The 20,303-nt window shown below is 39.0% G+C and overlaps 1 protein-coding gene across 3 annotated transcripts in view; it reads right to left on the bottom strand.

Annotated features, from left to right (window-relative positions):
• Positions 1 to 20,303, bottom strand: part of cadm4 (cell adhesion molecule 4) — a 223,653-nt gene that overhangs the window by 179,992 nt on the left and 23,358 nt on the right. The gene's annotated exons all lie outside the window — the stretch shown is intronic.

Here is a 20,303-nt window from a genome sequence, read left to right as displayed (position 1 = left end):
TAAAATTGGCTTTGAGCTGTTTGGGGGCAGATTTCATCTCCCTGTAAGTGGAGGAAATGTTGCCCGAGGCCGAGCAGCTGATCAATATTATCAAGGTGTATCTTCCAATGGAATCAATCACATCTGACAGCTTTCCAATGGGAAGGCAGGACTGAAACGCGGTCGTCTCCGATGACGAAGTGCTGAGAGCCGCACAGGTCGCTAATAGGACCATGCCAGTCCCTATTCAGGTCACTGCCTTTAGTTTACTATTATTCAAATTAATATTATGTATTAAAGACTACATGTAAGACTTTTTTCCCCTTTTGGACTAATTTGACTGTTTTGCATTTTTAGAGATAAAACTAATCATCGTTTCACAGAATTTAATTCTAAACCAAACTATGAAATGCACTTTTATCTTATTTTCCCTCTCAGGCATAATATTTCATTTCCACACAGCAAAATGTACAGCAATAGTCCTTTAATATATTAACACTTTACTCATGTCCCCGCAAAAAAAAAAAAAAAAAAAGGGAACACCAAAGGGCTTTGATTGCTGTCTGTAATCAGCCTCAAGTTTTCTTCCTTTCTGAGCAAATGCCACACTTCCAGGCTTCTGATGAAACAACAGGCTTTCTAATTTGGCATTAAATGTGACGGCAGGTGGCAAATGAGTCTCAAAGCCGGGATGGCAGTTCCGCCAGCATGACCACCCACTCTAAAAGCACGGCCATCCTTGATGCAAGCAGCCTGTGGCACTGCCATTGACCTGCTCCATGTGCGGGGTTTGGCAAGAATCAGCTGGCTCTTGAGTAGAGCTTTGTTTGATGAGAGCAGTGCTGCTAAATGGGTGCGGCTCAAAATTATGCACTAACTGCCTCCTTTATCAGAACCCAACCATCCTTGTCCCACTCCTCTCACATCCCCCGGGGTTTCCGAGGTGATGAGAAAAAGAGCCTGGCCAACCGGGATGCTCAAGCATGTCGGGACCGTGCTTCCGATGTGTGCATCTAAAAGCAGGCAGGTGTGCCGTGCTCACAGCCCAGGTTTCCCGTTCATCACCGCGCTCGGCTCTCGGGGCGCGGCTGGAGACACGGGTCGTCTCAGAGGACACTGATTGGCTCAGCGGGGAATGATGAGCTTGAGGTAGATGAGGTGGAAATGAACCAAACCTGACCTGTCACGCAAGTACACGCAACAAATACACAAGTACTGCTGCATACACACTCAAACAGATAAAAGCTTTGTGGATATGCTTTGATTCAACATTTCATTTACAGTTAAATTAAATGCAGAGACCCACTTCATCAGCACGTGCATCCCACAGCTTGACAACACCATACAATGGCTCATCGCTCTCATGTCTGTATTCCCTTGGGCTTTTTGTGGCTGTGCATGTTGATGTGTGATGATCTGACTTTTTTTTTTCCTTAATTTCCCAACGTCCCACTGTGTAGATGCGTGAGAGGTTTATCTTTCTTTGCGATTTTAGTTTGTGGTCCGTGTGTCAGCGAAATGTTTTATCTTGCCAAGTTGCATCGGGTTTATGCACCTACATTTGGCTGCAGACAGAAGGAAGCTTTGATGTTTATGAAGGTGCAGGTGCTACGTATGTCGAAAATTATTTCTGCTTAAGTTTCTGTACTCTAGTGTCTGTTGTGTGAGTATATATGCAAATGCCTGTGCCTTTCTAAATACCTCACATGGTTTATCCTTTCACTTTGCAAATGCTGAGATTATGTTAAGGAAAACTTGGGAAGAAAAACAGGACAAAAAAAACAAACAATTAAAAAAAAACAAAGCTAATTCTGAGATGTTGTGCAGTGCTTGGAAGTTATTCCAAACAAGAACTTGGCTCACACAATTCAGGAAAACTTCTACTCGCAGGAGCATCTCTGCATATAAGAATATAATTTAAAGGTGTATTCTTTAATTTTCATCAAAAATTTAAACTCATATGAAATATATTTATTACAAGTACTATGAAATGCAGCCCATTCAGGATGAGGTTGATTCAAAATGCATGTGGTTGGATTAATTTCCTCAGGAGTCACTATCCACATGGACTTGAGCTACAACTGTGGCATTTCTTGTGTTAAGCCACAAATGGATTGCAAGACTTCTAATATCTTAAAATGATAGCATGTCTACATTTAGTCACGTAAAAGGTTTTGAACATCATTTAGTTACTTGCATTATGTATAGCTGTTAGAAGTAAAAATCCCTGCCAGCACAGAATAAATCTGACTGACCTTGTCAGCAATATTACAGCGTCAGTATAAAAGAACTGCACTGTGTGTAATGAAACGCATATTTCTTTGACAATGCTTAGAACGTACATTAAAAAAAACATATATTTTGGTTCTTGCTTAGTGACAAATGTAGTCATATGTAAAACTACACTCTATAGTCATAAATGTGTGTATACATACACATTTTCCCCCCACCATGTGTGAAAGTGAAAGGGCTTTGTGGTTTGTCTCCCCTATGGTTCCTTTAGTGTCTGACTGATTGTTTCTCTGCAACAAAGAAAGAAAACCTTCCAGCTATCTGCTGAGCAGCTTACATAAACTGCTGAAAAGACTAAAGCAAAACAAAACAAAACCAAAAACTCAGCCACGTCTGAAAGTACACACTGACAATTAGGTATCTGCATTATTTTGCAGGTTTGTTCATATCCCCTGAGGTCAATCCATAAACCTCAGAAACCTTAAATAGTCGCTTCCTTTATCGGAAGCAGTTGGCAGTTTCATAAAATTAATACAATGAAATCTTTTTTTTTTTAATCCTGGTGTGTCCCACACAATTATTATCACCCCCAGCGAAGATGTGCAAGAACTCTTAAAATGACTTTAACCATTTATTGCAGCAGCGTGATGTCACATTGAAAAAATATTAGGTAATCTATGTTTCAGGAAATATTTTTATTTTTTTTTTTTCAGTGGAAACGATTTAAATAATTATGCTTTTTTTCCCATTAAATAATGGGCATAAGAATTACTGTCCTTAACAATAGAGTTTTCTCCTACAACATTTCAAAAGGTTAGAAAATCCAGAGAGAGAGAGAGAGAGATCACTGAAAACTCCTCTAATCCTCTTCAATTCACCTCAATCCATAAGTTTGCTATAGCATTTACTGTAGGCCTAGGAACTGAGATGGCCATTAAAAGTGGCTGTGATACTTGTAAAGGACAGCAGATTTTATTTTATTGAAAACATTGTGTTTGAAAGAGTTCTTTCTGCCACTCCAACAAGGTTCCCTGGACCTTTGGAGGACAGATTTGTCCACAGCATTATAGAACCTGCCATAAAATTAATTGTGGACATCAAATTTTTTTAATTACTCGTTTCATGTCAGAACCATCCAGTCATGCCTTTGTTGTTGAAGAGCATAATGGTTGTATTAACTATAGCAAAGCACAGTTAATACAAGCAAGATCAGTTAAAGCCCCAGCAGTTAAAGCCACAGCAAGATTATTTTAACCTCCATGTAAGGCAGGACAGACTTCCCTGACAAGGCTCCCGAGTAACCAGTTAGGAAGTAGATAGCATCTGTTTGTTCAGGACACTTGGTGACCCCAAGATGCAACTCCTTACTGCAACACACATGCTTTACTTAAATGGCAAGTTGTCTTGCCTTGTTGTTGCTATTTCGAAGATAAATAGGCTAAGATAGAAACTAAGGTAGAAGCTAAGGTAAAAAGTTCCTCGAAACACAGATCGACATTTATTTTTGCACAAGTTGTCAACGTGTGAAAAATGCGCCATCTTAATTTGACTGAAATGTGTCATACATTTTTCTATTAGTCATGTCAGTAGGGCACAAATTGATTTTAAGATCAGCAATTCTAGTGTAGTCACACTGTCTCTACTGGTCTGTGGGGCTTTTCAACAAAAAAAAAAACAGGCTTCTGGTGTGCTACAAACCCATGCGTCATGTTTGGGTGGAAGCGTCAATCATGGCATGAGCAAGTGATAATTCATGCTGACCCCTGAATAACACAGTGAGCTGATTCAGGCCCTTCTTCATGGTGTGTGCTACTACAACTACAGCGTAATGTCTTCTTTACAGTCACCCTGCCATTCAGCTACATCAATTATGCCAATAAGAAGGCTCCTCTGCCAACTTTCCACATATATTACAAAGTGTTGACACATCGCTTTTCTCCCTATTGTGTGATTGAAGTAGGAGATGCACTGCTCACTCAAGTAAGACGAACTAATGCGACAAACTGAAGCTCACGCAGATCATTAAAGGGAGATCAAGGATCAGTGTTGCCATCTTCACCCTATTCAGAACATTATTTCCCATCAAAAGTATTACTTGGTCACAAAAAGAGACAGCACAGAGTGAGTGTGTCTTCCTTTAAGAAACCACCTTCCTGTCTGACAATCAAAAGGCAGTTTAAGAAGGAGAGAAACACATAGGATGTCTCAGGAAATGAAGTAAAAGAGTAGGCTACGAGAGAAGCAGCTATTACATATTTAAGTTACCGAGTAGTTTGTCGAATAACAACACAAGTTCCGAGTTTAGTATGAGCCGTACGAGTAATTTTTAAAATTGAAGATCTGTTTAAGATTAATGAAAACGGATTTTTAAAACACAAATGTCAGCCTAGCTAAATGTATGACCATATACTGTGCAGTGTATGCACTCAGTGTGTGGTTGGGGGTCTCTTTGCATGAATTACTTGGTCAATGCTGAGTGGGATGAAAGTGATCAGCCTCTGCTGAGGTGTTAAAGGAAGCCCAGGTTGTTTAATAATGGCTTTCAGCCCGTCATGCTTTGTTGGGTCTGGTGTCTCGTATCTTCTTCACGATAATAGCCCCTAGGCTTTCTTTGGGGTTTAGGTCAGAGCAGTTTGCTGGCCAATTAAGCATAGTGTTACCATGGATAATAAACCAGGCATTGGTGCTTTTGGCAGTGTGGGTAGGTGGAAAGTGAAAATCTGATCGCCCAAGAAGCTTGTCAGCATGAAGTGCTTTCAAGATTTCCTGGCATACGACTGTGAAAACTTTGGACTTCATAAACACAGTGGTACAATGCCAGCAGATAGCATGGCTTTCCAAATTATCACAGACTGTGGAAACTTCACGTTGGACCTGAATCAAACTGGATTCTGGGCCCCCGGGTTCGTTCTGTAGACACATTGGACCTGTTCAGACCTTGCATTATCATGCATCTTTGCTGATCCAACTGAAAGTGGACCTCCTTAGGAATAACAATTCACAACTGTTATGAAAATTCATTCATAGTGAATAGATCACAGCTGTATGCTCTGCATGAAAAGAAATACATGTTGATGTCACGGAATGGATTTTAAGCTGGTTTTCCCTGTTTTGACCAGACCTTCTCCTTCCATTAAATTTTCCATAAATATTTTTCTATACAGTACTCTTTAAGCAGCCAGTCTCTTTGGCAGTGGCCTTTTGTGGCTTATCTTTGTATCCTTGTAGAGGATGTCAAAGACTGCTTATAACAGTCTTTGACAATCAATACATTTCTGTGTCTTATAAAATTAAAATTTTTTGAGAAACTACATTTTTGAAAATAAATAAAGAACAACTTTAAGATCTGATACACTGTAAGCAAGTTACATTTATATCCTGTCCAGGATGTACCTCCCTCCTCATCCAATGACCACTAGAGATAGGCACCAGCCTCCCCGCGACCTTGCAAGGATAATAGCCAATGGTTGGATGGATATAATGAGTTTAATTTTCCCCCTTCCATTTGTTCACCCATTCATTTACAAAACCTACTTATCCGTGGTGCTTTGCGGTGGGCTGGTGCGTATCTTCAGCAGTCGTTGGGGGACAGGATACCCCTTGGTCAGGTCACCAGTCCATCACAAGGCAACACACAGACACACAGGGCAAACAATGATGCACACACAAGTTTACTCCTCATGGCTATTTCTAGATTGTCCAATTAGCCTGACATGCCTATTTTTGGACTGTGGGAGAAAGCCAAGGGACCTGATGAGAACCCATGCTGCTCTCTTATGAGAGACACCTTTTTTCAAAGTATCTTAGCTGAACTTTAACCAAACTTCCGAATTAAGTTTCTTGCACATTCTGTCTTTGAAAGCTGGCCAGGACTATAAATATAATCTATCCTGGGTAGAAATATTACTGGTGTCCAAGAGTGGGAGAGATAAACCATACATGGCCTCTGTCACCATCAATCTAAATGACCAGGAGCCCCACAGAGCCTGTCATTTCTCTAACACTGGTTGGCCAGACAGGACTGAAAAGAGGACTCAAAGTCAGCATAACTGGACTAAAGGTGAAAATGAATAGTTAGGAGACAAATTTAAAGATTTAACAAACAAAAAAAAATATATCAATCCTCATAAAGTCCAGGAAGTCACAGGAGGTGGTGAAAAACAGAGCCACTGTATAGAGGAAAGGTTGAAAAATGACGGCTGGAAAAAATAATGCTCATCCCGCAAGCTTAGAAAGACAGAAGAGAGATGCCGTCAGGCACCGAAGGAGAGAGCAATTAGATTTATCTGCTCATTAACAGAAGGGATAATTGACTACAAGAGTCTGCAGTGATACACTAGGAGACAGGGGGAGAGGGAGAAAACGAGCCAGGGAGAGAAATGAGAGCAGGTGGAAGGAAAAAAAAGACAGGAGGCAGGCAGGGAAAAGATTGGGAAGAAAAGGGAGCAAGGCAGGGGGAATAAACAGGGGAAGGTGAAAAATGAAAAGAATGGAGAGAAAGGAGAAAGAAGGATGGCAGTGGGAGAAAATCAGCCCACGGAGACAGCTGAAAAAAAGGATTAGTGAGAGGAGAGGGAGTACTGGGAAGAGCAGGAGGAGTAAATGAGAATAAATGTACAGCATTGTTTGTGCTGCTCTGTGCAAATTATGTCTACTCTTTTTATTTACTTTCATTTTCTCAAACTTTTTTTTTACTTCTGTTGTTTGACACCACAACATGTTCTCACACGTCTTGTGTATGGGAGGAACGAGTTTCACCCAAGTTGTAAGTGGAGACTGTGGGAATTCAAATTCAGCGAAACAGGGTACATTCTCTCTCTCTCCCTCACACACACACACACACACGCACACACACAGTATAAAGCAAAGTACTGACTCCAAACCATGGCTGACTAAGGCCTAATCATGGTCCACCTGCAGCCCATTTTCAACAACAGTTGCAATCAAATCAACACAATTCTCAGAAAAGGGTGCAGTTCCCTGCAGATTGGCATGTGTGTCATTTGCAATTTCTGTTGAACAGTCCACCACTCTGACAGGCATGTATTAGTCACTGAAGTTAAAAAAGTGACAAAATGAAGGTGACAGAATCTTTGACACTTTTTACAAACTGTTTTAAAGCTTTTCTCTTACCGATTATGTTGTTGTTCTTGCATGCAAAATGATTTAATGAAAAGTATACGTTCAGCCAGCAGTCATTTTCTTTGTCAAGTGTTGTTTAGAAGAAGGTGTAATTGCCGAATTGATTGCTCTCAGTGCAATTATCCAGACTTCCCACATGAGCTTTGTCAGGAATAATTACATTCAAAAATCAACTAAAACATTGTAAATTAACACGATGAACTCTGCCTGTTAGAGCCCGGTTCTTTCCCTTGAAATTGTTGTTTAAGCAGATATGTATTTGGTGTATGTTAGGCATGGAGCAGTTTTGCTTTCAAAGTATCTCCCATTTTTAAAAAGCCATCTGTTTGACAACTATTTAAATTCCTTGTTGTGCTGTTCTTGCAGCTTAAACAGGTTTCATGATGCTAAGCAAAAACTGAGCTGCAGTCTTGAAGAAAGGTGATTTCTCCTGACCCTAATTTCTTTTGGGAGCTGCCACTCAGCTGTATACAAATGAGGGGACACTTGAGGTTTTTTCCCTCATTTGAGGGACAAAAGTTTAAAATTTCTTTACAATAACAAGGTTAGAGTCTGGGTACTAAAGGAACACCACTTATTCTCTGTAACATTTAGATCACATTCTAAATAGCAATGTTTAGTATCTTTTTGGCTCCAAAATACAAATCTGACACTTGTTGAACAATTCTTGCACTGGTTTTGGCAAATACAAAATTCATACTAATGGAAAAACATGAGCTAAATGTTACCCAAGTCTGACTTAAACTAAATCTGTTCTAGAGCTTGTTTTGGTGCATTACTCCCAAACACTTCTTCTATGCATGCAAATTGCAATAGACTAATGTTTAGGTGCACATCAGCTTAAAAGTATGTAGATCACATGGTTCAATTCCAGCTTCTCCTATGCCACAACTCATGAACCACCTCAGATTGGTAACTGGGATTGCTGACTGACACTTTTTGTTTGCTTTATTAGCATAAATTCAAAGGTACCAAGCAGTGGCTTTAGAAAAGTTAGAGAAGAATGCCACTCTGGAAAATCTGTTTTTCAGTTTTGTGTCCTATGGCACCTAAATTACCACTACTTTCTAATGTTTGCAGTTAGCTACATTAGCCGACACATCAGTCGGTCAAATAAAGGGCACATTTAAAACTGCAGATGGAAAATAACACAAGTAATTAACATGCTAATTAGCTTGTAACCCTCCTAGCAACATTATATGTGTAGTGGCAGAGAACTACAGCTATCCCTAACAATATGTTCCTTTGCTTTTATTTAATCTTTAAAAGTAGCTGGGATTAGTTCTGTAAAGCATCTTCTTTATGTTTATAAAAAGCCATCTGTTTGAAAACTATTTAAATTCTCTGTTGTGCTGTTCTATTGTAATTTTCTACTACCAGATAGGAGAAATTAATGTGACACTTCATACAGAATATTAGCTCATCTCAATTAATGACAAACATTCTTCCAGTTATATGGTTACTTTTCTGTCTTTTCATCTCTTCATTCGTCGACATTTCTTTAAACCTGATTGTATCCTTACATTTCTGAAGTACACAGCCAGCCACATTCGATATAAAGGTCTTCGGGATATGGGGCTCAAGAGAGAAAAAACTTTGACTTCGACTCCATGACGCAGACATCCGACTCTGAGCCAGACGTAGCAAGGTTTTTGGGATGACTTGACAAGAGTCAAAGATGTAACACGTCATTAAGGCTACATCACTTATTGATCCTATTGTGGTGGATGGAGGCCACACAAAGGAGGAATGACAGAAAGCAAAAGGCAAAAGAAAAAAATGCTAAGATCAGAATAGAAAGCCAGCCTTTGTCACCTCGTTAATTTGGTGTTTTTTTTTTTTTTTTTTTTTTTTTTTTTTTTTTTTTTTTTTTTTGTGTGTTTCTTGTCTGATTGGTATTTTTTTGATGACGAGTCAATGAATCTCCAAGTAAAGCATCCATTACTCTCTGTTGCATCATGAATACAGCAAAGATAAGAAAGAAGTAAAACACGTGGGAGAAAGAGAGGGTAGACGAGGAAAAGTTAAAACTTCACTTCCCTAGCTCCTAGCGTTGTGAGCTAAACTCACCTTATCTCTTTCTCATACTTTCCTTCATCTCATCAGGCACTAAAACTGCGTTGAATTGCACTTATACAGTATACTCTTCAAATGTTGGTTTTAAATTAGAAAAGGCAATGGTGCATTATTGCAAAGCGAATAAAATGTGTTGTGATGGCAGCTATGTGAACAGGATTTATTCCTCTAATGCAATTATGCATGCTGGTAATCAAGTGTTATATGTCGGGTTTTAATTAGAATATTCCTGAAGTTAATGAAACACACTCATATTTATATGCTTGAACTGCACTTGTGCATATTAATAAACCTCCAGAGCCCCATCCACTCAAATCCCTGTTGTTTTTTTTTCTCGTGAAGGTCACTTGAAAATAGTTATTTTTCTTCTTTTGTGACTTTAAAGGTCAAGTGTGCAATAGTTTTAAAATGTATGGCAGAAGCTTCTCACTATGCAATGCAAACTCAGACAAATATTAAACAGCACATCCTCTTAATAGACTCCTATGTTGTTTTCATGCTATTTGTTAGAAATGATCTCATGATGTTGTGGACCCTGAATATTTAGAAATATTATTTTTATATTTCAATAAACTGAGGAGAAGACATTTGTTTCCATATTAACGCAAAATTTTAGCACATTTAACAAGAGTGGAAGTATATTCCTACATAATGCAACTGTACGGAGGATTTTTATACCAACCATTCATTAAATTTCACCCACCAGGGGGACATGTACCCGCTCTGTTGCTTTGAGGAAATGTGGTTTTATGACTCCAATAAAAAAATATGTACCAGCAGAGGTTTGCCTAAAGTTACTGTGGTTGGATCAAAGTTCTTAATTTGTCATATTTCAACTACCCACACAGGGGTCACAACCAAAATAAAAAGATATAGCATGTAATATCGACTTTTCAGCAAACAGTATACAATTCAATGAAATTACATGCAAGATTTAAGCATATTTGTAACTATGTCCATTATTCGTGAAACATAAAAGTACTGGATAGAAGTACAGGTTTGAAATGGTGGTGCAAAATGGTAAAAGGAAAAACTGACCTGTGACCCCTCAAATCCCAAACACTGCGAAGGTTTAGGGGAACTTTGCAACGTCGGAATTAGAGTTAAATTTGGAAAAATCTCACTTTATTCCACATACTTTTTCCATGATTCTTAGAAGGCAGCAGAGAGCTTACGTTGGCAGGCTTGTCTATTTCTTTGAAGACTAGCAGAAAGAGGAAAATAAAACCAGAGTAAATAACATTTCAAAATTCCTCAAGCATTGGTGCTAAAAGCTCCAAGAAGGGCTTTGAGATAGGTTATAGATGTGTTTTCTCTTATTTTAGACTGAAACAGTATTGCTCCTGTGCGTGTCAATTTAGCACTCTGGTGACATGAAGTTAAACAAAAAATTGCCTTGTTTGGATGTGAATCCTTCCTCCGGATCACCCTGTGACTAATTAAAGTAAATTTCTGGCCACACAGGTGAAAAATGTTAGGTGTATTTGACCTTGGGGGTTGTTATGCTCTAAAATGTTTTGTCAATGTCCCAGTCAAAATATGTTGAAACCCTTCTTATTTTGCTAATTGAGAAATTCATGAAATATTAATAATCACTGTGTCGAACCTTGAATGCGAATGTGGTGTGTTAATCACTGAATATATATGCTTACGAATGGTTCAATCAATTTTTCATGTTTGCTTCATTATTACTGGGTTGTTTCGGGGCTGGTGCTCATTTCAAGGAGACAACAGGTGAGAGGCAGCGGGATGCACCCTGGACAGGTCGCATGTCCATTAAAAGGTAGCTGGGAGTCAAACAGGTTACATGATCATAATGTGTTGCCTAACATGCAGTCAGTCAAAGGTGAGGACGGGTTAAAAGTGTAAGTGGGATCCTTCATGTCTGTCATGTCAAATTCAATTTGGCTGATCTATTGCTTTTATCTGACAGATAAACACGCTAGTAAAGAGATAATTGGAGTCAATGCTTTAGTGGGGAATGTTCTGAAAGACAACTTGGTCTTGGTGGGACCCAAAGAGGCAACTATTCAAAAATCCAACACTTGGTTCTCACAGAACAGCTTGCTGCCACCTTTGGTTTAAACTTGTGACCATTTTCAGCAGCTGTGTGTAAAAATCCTCCATCAGTCAGGCAGAGGGGGACTCTGCCTGACATATCTTGGGGGTTCCATAAGTGGTGGCATACCTTGGTTTGTATTAAGGAAGGCAATTGTTCTTAATATCAACATTGTCTGGTGCTGGAAAGTATTTGACTTCACATTTTCTTAGTACTGAAAATCCTCTTTCATTGATTAAAGGTAGGCACTTGAATAAGAATAAGTCCATAAAACCTCTGTTTGTGTAAGTATTTTTAATATTTATTTATGTTCTCCAAGTGCCATGCATTAAACTGCTTGCCAAAGAAAATGTTGGTTAATTACTCTGTCCCACAATTGATATAAATCTTAGTAATCGAGTTCCTAAAGCTCTTTGAGACCAATGTGGACATTACAATGAGGGAAAAGAAAGGAAACTTTGGGTTAATCTCAGTTGATATTGTTACTCCGATATTCAATCATGGTTTTCTGATATTGTGTAAGCCTAATTCACATTATGCATAAGCTAATAAGAGACAGACAGAGTTGTGGGGAAAAAATAGAGATTGACTAATCTAGAATTCAAAGTTTTCTCTTGATTTTGAGTTTCCATTTTTGTTTTCTGTTATTTATGCCAAATATCTGTGCTTTTTTTGTTCCCCTCTTCCAGCAATGCTGCACATTTCAAATGTCTCACGAGAAGTGTGAATGTAAAAGTGGAAGCGAGGTTGAGCTTCCAACAGTTTGGCTCCTCTCAAGTTATAACAGTATGAAACTAACAACACAACTCTCCATTCAGACACAGGCGTGCATGCGCAAACACATACAAGGATATGCTGGTGTAGCAGGCCTCCATGCTTGACAGGAAAAGGAAATGGCTTTTCTCCATTTGGAGGGCCACAAACAAGAGGTACTGCCAGCCTATTTCAGATAGCAGTCTTCTTAAAGAGCCCCTCCATCTATGAATATGGAGATGAGGATTTAGGAAAGTAAGAGGGAAGGAGGGGAAATTAGAAAAAGTGAAAGATCAGAGAATTAAAAAAAAATGAGAGGGCAAGATTCTGTTTCCTGGGGATGCTTTTCTCTGTGCCCTCTGGACTTTGACTGGATTTACACACTGGATTCTTTAGTGTGTGTATGGAGAAATGTAGGCTCTCCAAATGAGAAGGGTTATGTAGATACAGAGCCAGAGGCGACAGGTCAGAGAGTAATCACCAACATGCACTTAGTTATGGGAGGCAGGAACAAATGCACACACCCCAAACACACAGGCAAGCAGCAAATCAGCAACTTTCTTCTCATCCATCTCCCCCTTTCATGCAATTCCCACTATCTTCTCCACTCCGTTAAACACATCCGGAATCATACACTCCCATGCAGAGCACACATGCCTATGAATCAACCGGGCGCACTTCTCCACCTGGCTCCTCCGTCCTCCTCCGTCATCCCTTTGGTTCAGCTTCCCCTCATTCACTGCTGAGCGGCTATCCGTTGCACCTTAGATAAGCCTATATGGCTTTTCTCTCCCCCCGCATTCATTTATATGCAGCTTTCCAGCAAAACAAACAGCCGTCAGTGTACGGCAGATTGCATCTCCGTATCACCACCTAGAAGCTATTACACAGAACATGAATTATGGATTGTTGTCGGTTTACGGAGGAGGTCAGCGGGGAACCACAAAGGCCAATCCCCTTGATCCAGTAAGATTATCGACAACAGTAAATTTAGGAGTTCATGGTCATTATAGTTACGGTTAGCACTGAGGGAGCTAATAATATACGTGTCCTGACCTCTAACCTGAGCACAGTGAAATTGCATGCAGATGAGCTGAATTACATCACTAGTGATCATCACCAATGCCTGCAGCGCTGTCATTTCCATAACTGTTCTCGATATTACTGTAACTGTAAGCAAGCCATGTAGATTCCATTTGCTCTACAATATGCAACTCTTATTTCATCCTTATAGTTATTATTGCATCATGGGAAATGTTTTCATCATTGTGATATACAATATTTAAAGGATAATTATGCCTTTATTTCACAAGCTGACATAATTTCCTTGGGTCCCGATCCAGGGTCTGCAATCCTTTGGTCAAAATAATGCATGCTTAAAAGACAAAGGCACTTTCATGGCCTTTTTAAAGGGCTAGTTTATTTTATGGCTTGTTTCAGGGTTGTAGATATTTCCCTCCTTCGCTCTTTTAAGCAAGGAAAGCGACTTTTTAAGATTGCAGGAACACAAATTATGCAAACTCTTGAAACGAGCCCGCAGCACATTCTCCAAAAGCACACACAAAAAAACAGATCCACTGTATCTGCGTGGTTTTCTTTTTACATTTTTTCTAATTTGCCGCTGCTAGTTTATGATGCTTTTACTTTAATGTACAATCCAGTCAAAATATATCAAGATGCCATGCACATGTATCAGTGAAGTAGGCAGGTTTTGAAATAAAAATTGGATTTGTTGTTTTGAACTTCTCAGACTTTAGACACCAAATAGGATTCTCATGAACGCTCGACTTGAACACATTTGCAACTTTACATTAAGGAAAAAGTCTGCTTTTTGTCCCTTGATAATACAGAGCAATAGTTGTACACTCGAATGAACGATGACAACATGTGTTTTTTCTTGTAATGTGGGTAGATTGCTTTACTGCATTGCTCTCATGTAAAAGATTAGAGGAAAATCCACAGTTCTTTATGGCATGTAAAACACTATTTCAATTTTTTTAGTCAAAACAACCATCAGTCCTCGGAGAATTGAGACAAATCAACTGCTTATCTTTCAAGTACCAGCCTTCTTACTGTAAGACTCCCTCTGAGGCACCCTGTAGGCTTAAAGGTTTAAAGCACTGACCATGAAGTGCAATATCTGTCGTCTGAATCTGGCTTCTGTTGAATTCCTTCACCCATATCTGTTTTCCATATTTGTCCTCTTGTAAAGACTCCCCAAATACCCACTTTGTGTTGCAATCCTTCACTGCAGTCCAGGGACACAAAAAAAGGTCGAAGAAAACACAAAGAAAATTAATGATAAAAGACGGCAACTTAATTAACTGCTTTATCTGCCAAATTCAGACTGCTGCAAACTCATTAGATTCATCTGAGATTCAGCATCTATTCTACCACAGAACGAGGGCTGTGGTCTCCCGTCTTTTATACAGTAATTACATTAGGAGCAGATCAACAAAGTGGAGCATCCAGAGAAGTGAAGCTATGCCAACGAATGAGCCCTCTAAAGATAAAAATAAATAGTTGGATAGGAAATTAATAGACTTGAGACCCCAAACCTTCAAAGTTCAGGATTTTATTTATTTACTTGTTTTCAAAAACCACATAAAGAACCAGGCTTCAACTAAAAGGCCAAATATTTGTAGGCTACAGATCTTGGTTTGTTAAAAAAAATAATTACTTTTGAAAATCAATCCAAAATTGCCAGTCCAGTAGCACACAAGGGTTTCATCTGCATAATGAGGTTACAGAAATGGATGAGAATTTAATCGTGGAAATACAACTTCTCATCAAAAGTCAAGACTGTTTACAACTAATTTGTAGTTTCTTTCCTTGAAAGATGCAAGAGTTTCAAAACTAGGGTAGCAAGACTATATTTAATGAAGAATTTAAGTGATGTCTGTGAATAAACTGAAAAAGTCTAAACAGTAACAGACTTCATGCAAGTAAATTTTAGAGAAGAAAAGAAGGTTTTGGCCCGTCTTTGTAAGTAAATTAAGTGGTACATGAAATCGCAAAAACATTTTTTTTATTTTTTATTTTATTTTATTGTGCTCTTGTTATTGGTTAATTTGTGTAAAACATATTTGGAAGGGTTAAATGGAAAAGAAAAAAAAAAAGCTACGGTTTGACCTGCATGCTGATGTTTCAAGATCTTCCTTTCCTGATGATACAAATTATGAGACCGAAAATGTCTCATAACTGGTAACCAGAGTTTGAACGTTTAAATATGCTAAATAGTGCTCGGAATTTTAGCCAGAAATGTTAGATTTTTATATTTTTTGAGAATGAAAATAAAGGCCAAGCATGATGTGAGAGAGACCTGTCGTATTGTGTGTCCAAAAGAAATCAAATTTATTTGCCGAGTGAAAAAAGAAAACTTGAAAACTATATCTTCCTGGGTTATAGTAACTTTTGCCTTATCTGTATTGTAAGTATTTTAATTTGTTTACTTATAAAGTTATTGTTCTTGTTCACACAATACAGCCTAGTAGGTAACAGCATAAAGTTTCCCAACGGTCAAATGGATCAGTAGATACAAACCTGTACTGATGTGCATTACAAGTTTAATCTATTTTCTCCTCTGCTCACTGAGTGTTACCTTTATTTTTCACCACAATATAAAACGGGTTAAACAAAATTGCTACTTATGCAATTAAATTAGCAGAAGGAGAAAATGTGTTTACTCTGTGTAAACTCTTGTGGGGGGAAAAAAAAAAAATCCTCTCTCTTTGTTCGTGTAAAACAAATACTGTGAGGCCATTAGAGGAAGTTTTCAAAGCATACAATTCTTTCCATTTGTTCAGAGGAAGAAAAAGTCCCATGATTTGGGAACTCTGCATGTGTTAATGTCACTTCATGGACACACTGGCTTCTCATTTCTCACCTAATGCATGCTGGGAATGGCTCCAGCCCTCGCGTGACCCTGCACATGATAAGTGAGCGCAGAAATAAAATGGATGGATAATTAGAGAAACAGACAGCACTGGTAGCAATGACACTGTAATCACATTTATCATCATCCCCATTATTGTAATCATAATTTCCAGCCATTATAATCCTAATCACTGTGACACTGTTCTTCTTCAGTGCCATTGTCGCCGGCCACCCAGGAGGATGGGATCTTACAATATCACCTTCACCATCATCTTCTCAACTCCAGTTGACGTCACCGCCACAACCGCACGCAGCTCCATCATCTTGTGCAGCTTCACACACCTTGTCAGCTCTCATTTCTTAACTGCGGCACCATATAATGAGACCCATAACCATTATTGTTCAAAGGTCTCCTGTTCCAATCCTTTACTTTACCAAATGACTTTCCTTTGCCCCGACTCTAGCGCCATCTCTATTTCCCATTCCTCTGCTCTAATTACACACTGTTTGTTTGGCCTCCTGGCTGCCCCCGTAATGCAGAGGAGAGGCGTCATTAAAATGATTTACGAATGTAATCCCCCCCCTCCACCTTCTCTCCCCAAGTTCCTGCCCCCTGGCACCCGTCAAATATGACTCAGCCTAATATCACCCATTGGATTAAAATCAGTTTCGATTAATCCTTTTAGCTCGCAGCCTTGTTCTCTTTCTCAAACTGCCCTTTCCACATCTCCAACTTTCTGTCTTTCGGCAAAGATTTAAGGGTAAAAACTCAATTTTTCCCATCCCTTCATCTCTCCGATTTCTTTTCAGACTCCCAGACAAACTTTATTTCCTTGTGTAATTATGCAACAGCAAGAAACTCCATAATTACTTCAGATGCCTGACTCAAATGGTATCTCCTTTAAATCAGGGAGGGGAGGCAGATGCTTTCCTTCCTTTTCATAATCCATGATCAAATTCCCTCAATGCTTTCAGTTTCCCCAAACTTTTTATTTGCCTTATTTGACCTTCTGGGACCGACACAAGGAAACACGCTGCAGCACTTGAAAAAGTGCATAAAACCTATACAACGAGCAAATACAAACAGCAGGATTAAAATCAGATTCAATTAATCCCCTTTTCCCATTGCCACCTACTCAGCAATGCTCCTTTTCTTGTACTTTCCACATCACTAACTTGCTCATTTTACCCCTCAACCTCTATCTTCTTGGGTTAAAATGGATTTTTGAACGTTTGTGTGTGAATGTGTATGGGTGTGTGGGCAGGTAAATATTTTTTTTTCCTCCTCAAGACTTTTCTGTTATCTCTCTTACCTGATTTTTTTTTCCCACACCCCCACTCTCTGCTTTTAATTAACACTCTTTATTTCACAGCTCTCTCTGCTAATCTCTTCATCGGAGGGCCTATAGCACTAGAGGCTGAGCTTTCACTCCCACCACAGGCTCTTTGTGCTCCTTCATAACAGAAACTGCAGCAAACACGAGTCGAGCGTCGCAGCACACACGGATAATAATTCCCCACACATGCACACGTTCACCCACACACTTCTCTTGAACCACATTAATACGCTCAAATGGAAAAAGCAAAAGTAACAATGCGCAGGCAAAAAATATCTCATCTGATTTATAGCGAGGAACATTCACGTTCTCCCTGTGCGCCCTGTGCTTCAGGTGCTGCAGATGTATCAGAGGTCTTCCATGATTACCAGTGCAGCAGAACATTGAATGAAATACGCATGCATCCGAGTTAAATCTTTAGAGTAGATCTAAACTGATTAGGAGGGGTGCAACAAGATCACGTCGCACAAGAACTTGTAATATTGAAATGCCACAATATTTCTCGTCAAAGTAAAGTCCGTCTTGTGAATAAGGTTTAAAATAGAAAATAGAGATTTTCTATTACACCTTTCTTATGCTTTAAAGCTGTTTTAATTAGATTCCATAGGAGGTGCTTGAGTGGAAAGAGTTTTGAAACTTGCCATCAGTTGGCTACAAGAAGTCTACTGACGCTTCATGAATAATCGTCAATTTTAATAGGAAATTGCAATAAAAAAGAAACTTGAGATGAAGAGAAATAATAAAAAAAAGGATTTCCAGGCTTAAAACAAGCATTCACAGCATCAAAAGGATCTGACAAATGAACAGAAGTGTAAGCTGGGAAGGTGATTACCGTGAGAAGGATCAGGTGAGTCTAATTGACAGATCGAGCTGCACCTAAGAGGAAGACCAAACTGAAGCTAAATTTGCACAAAACGTTGGGATGTTGATTGAGGAAAAGTTTCACATTTAGATGAGACCGGCAAGACACCATGAATCCGCTGTGGTTGTCATACCAGGATACTATATGGCGCTGTGATTTCAGCATGTCGTCAAAACACGCAAGCACTTTTGACCATCCAACCAAGTGCTCATGTAGCACACGTATTCCATATCAGAGGCTGTGTCAAGCTGAACAGGTTACGTGGCACACACAACCCAGAGTCATGCAGCATTGTTTTTGTCGTCATCTCCCCATGGATGCGTACAACAAACTCTGCAGTCGTGTCCTCAATGCATGCACCTGTAGAGTACAACACACCTCCTCTGATTCCTGATTTCAAAAAGTGCTGGTGTCAGAGATTCTGAACACTGGAGACATTTAAACACATGGCTGGATCACCGCAAACAGTTTTACTTTTCACTGAAAACTGAGAACAGAGATGCCAGAAGGAATATAATTGGAGGAAATGCCTGAAAGAAGCACAGAATCCAAAAAACTGTGCTGTCACTAATCATAACGTACTGCAAAACATCAATGACTCAAACTATCAAATGTGACAAATCAACTCAGGATTAGGAGGAAAGCAGGAAATAAAAAAAAAATATTTGATTATCAAAGCAAAACTGAACACATAAGAAAAGCTACTGAGTAACTCTAAACAAAATACAGAGCTGTAAAAAAAGAAATCAGCTTTCTCCCTTAAAGATTTCTTCTGTTTTTGTTTTCTCCGCATCATTTAATTGTATCTGATGATCAAACTAATTTTCATACTGGATAAAGACAGAGTAAATACAAAAAGCAGTTTTCAAATGATCATTTCAATCATTAAAAAGAAAAAAGAGCTACCCAAACTAACCACAGTCTCTGTGAAAAATAATTGTGCAACAGTAATTCTAGGAATTATTTGTGACTTCCTTAATAACAACCTGCATCAGAAGTTTGCAAATACTGGGAAAAAGCCTTTCACTTAACCACAGAGGAAATGTAGTTTACTCTCCTTTCCAGAAATGTTTTTAATTCCACCATATCAAAAGGTTTTTGAGTACAAACAGTGTTTAAGGTCATTCCACAGTGTCACATTTGAATTTCAGTTCAGAGTTCAGTTAGATTTTTGTAGGCCGTTCCAAAATTTTATTTTGCCTTTATGTTGTTTAAAGGATGTTTTGTGCTTTGGATGCCCATCCTCCAGCGCAAACAAAGTGTGACAGGGTTCAAGGTCCGATACTGATGGCTGAACATTCTCCTGCAGGATTTCCTGAAGGGAGAACAACATTTACATCTTTAGTGTATTTGTTAAAAAAGATTGATTTACAAAAAATAGCCAAATCTTATCTTACATCACTCCTGTTATCCCAACGCTGTGTTTCACCTCATTTTACCCTCACTACGTGATGACAGCTTTTTCAAGAGAAGTAATTCTGTTTGTGAACTTAGATACCTCTTTATCAGCCATTATACTATCTATGCTTAAAAGCAAAGCAAAATGTGACATTTGCGAAGCTGAAAAATTGTCAGTTGTTTCTGAAAGGATGATTTGTTGAACACCCATTTGCACACATGGTAGGCTAGGGAGCTGGTCACGGTTTGTGCTACTCAGTCCATGGATCCAGTCCTATGATGTCTTCGAATGCTGTGAAGGAGCTTTGTCAAGTCTAAGAAAATTACTCCTGATGATGCCAGAGTGATATCATCAGGGGCTATGTCTGGAAACAGACTGCTTCTGTTACAAACTAGGAGTGAAAGATGGTTTATCTCATCCCCTCCTGCTTTCATCTTCTTAAAGCGGTCTTGCAATCTTACAAGAGCAAAACAGAATCCCACTTGTACCAAATGGGAAATTCATACAGAAAAAATATTGTATCACAAGGGGTGAAGTGCCAGAAATATCGACTTCCAAATTTGGCCTCATCAGATTTGCTTTTACAGG

This window comes from Poecilia formosa, unplaced genomic scaffold (assembly GCF_000485575.1).
Source record: "Poecilia formosa unplaced genomic scaffold, Poecilia_formosa-5.1.2 Scaffold86, whole genome shotgun sequence".
Lineage (NCBI taxonomy): Eukaryota > Metazoa > Chordata > Actinopteri > Cyprinodontiformes > Poeciliidae > Poecilia > Poecilia formosa.
The sequence above is the reverse complement of the archived record's forward strand: the minus strand, read 5'-3'. Positions and strand labels throughout refer to the sequence as shown.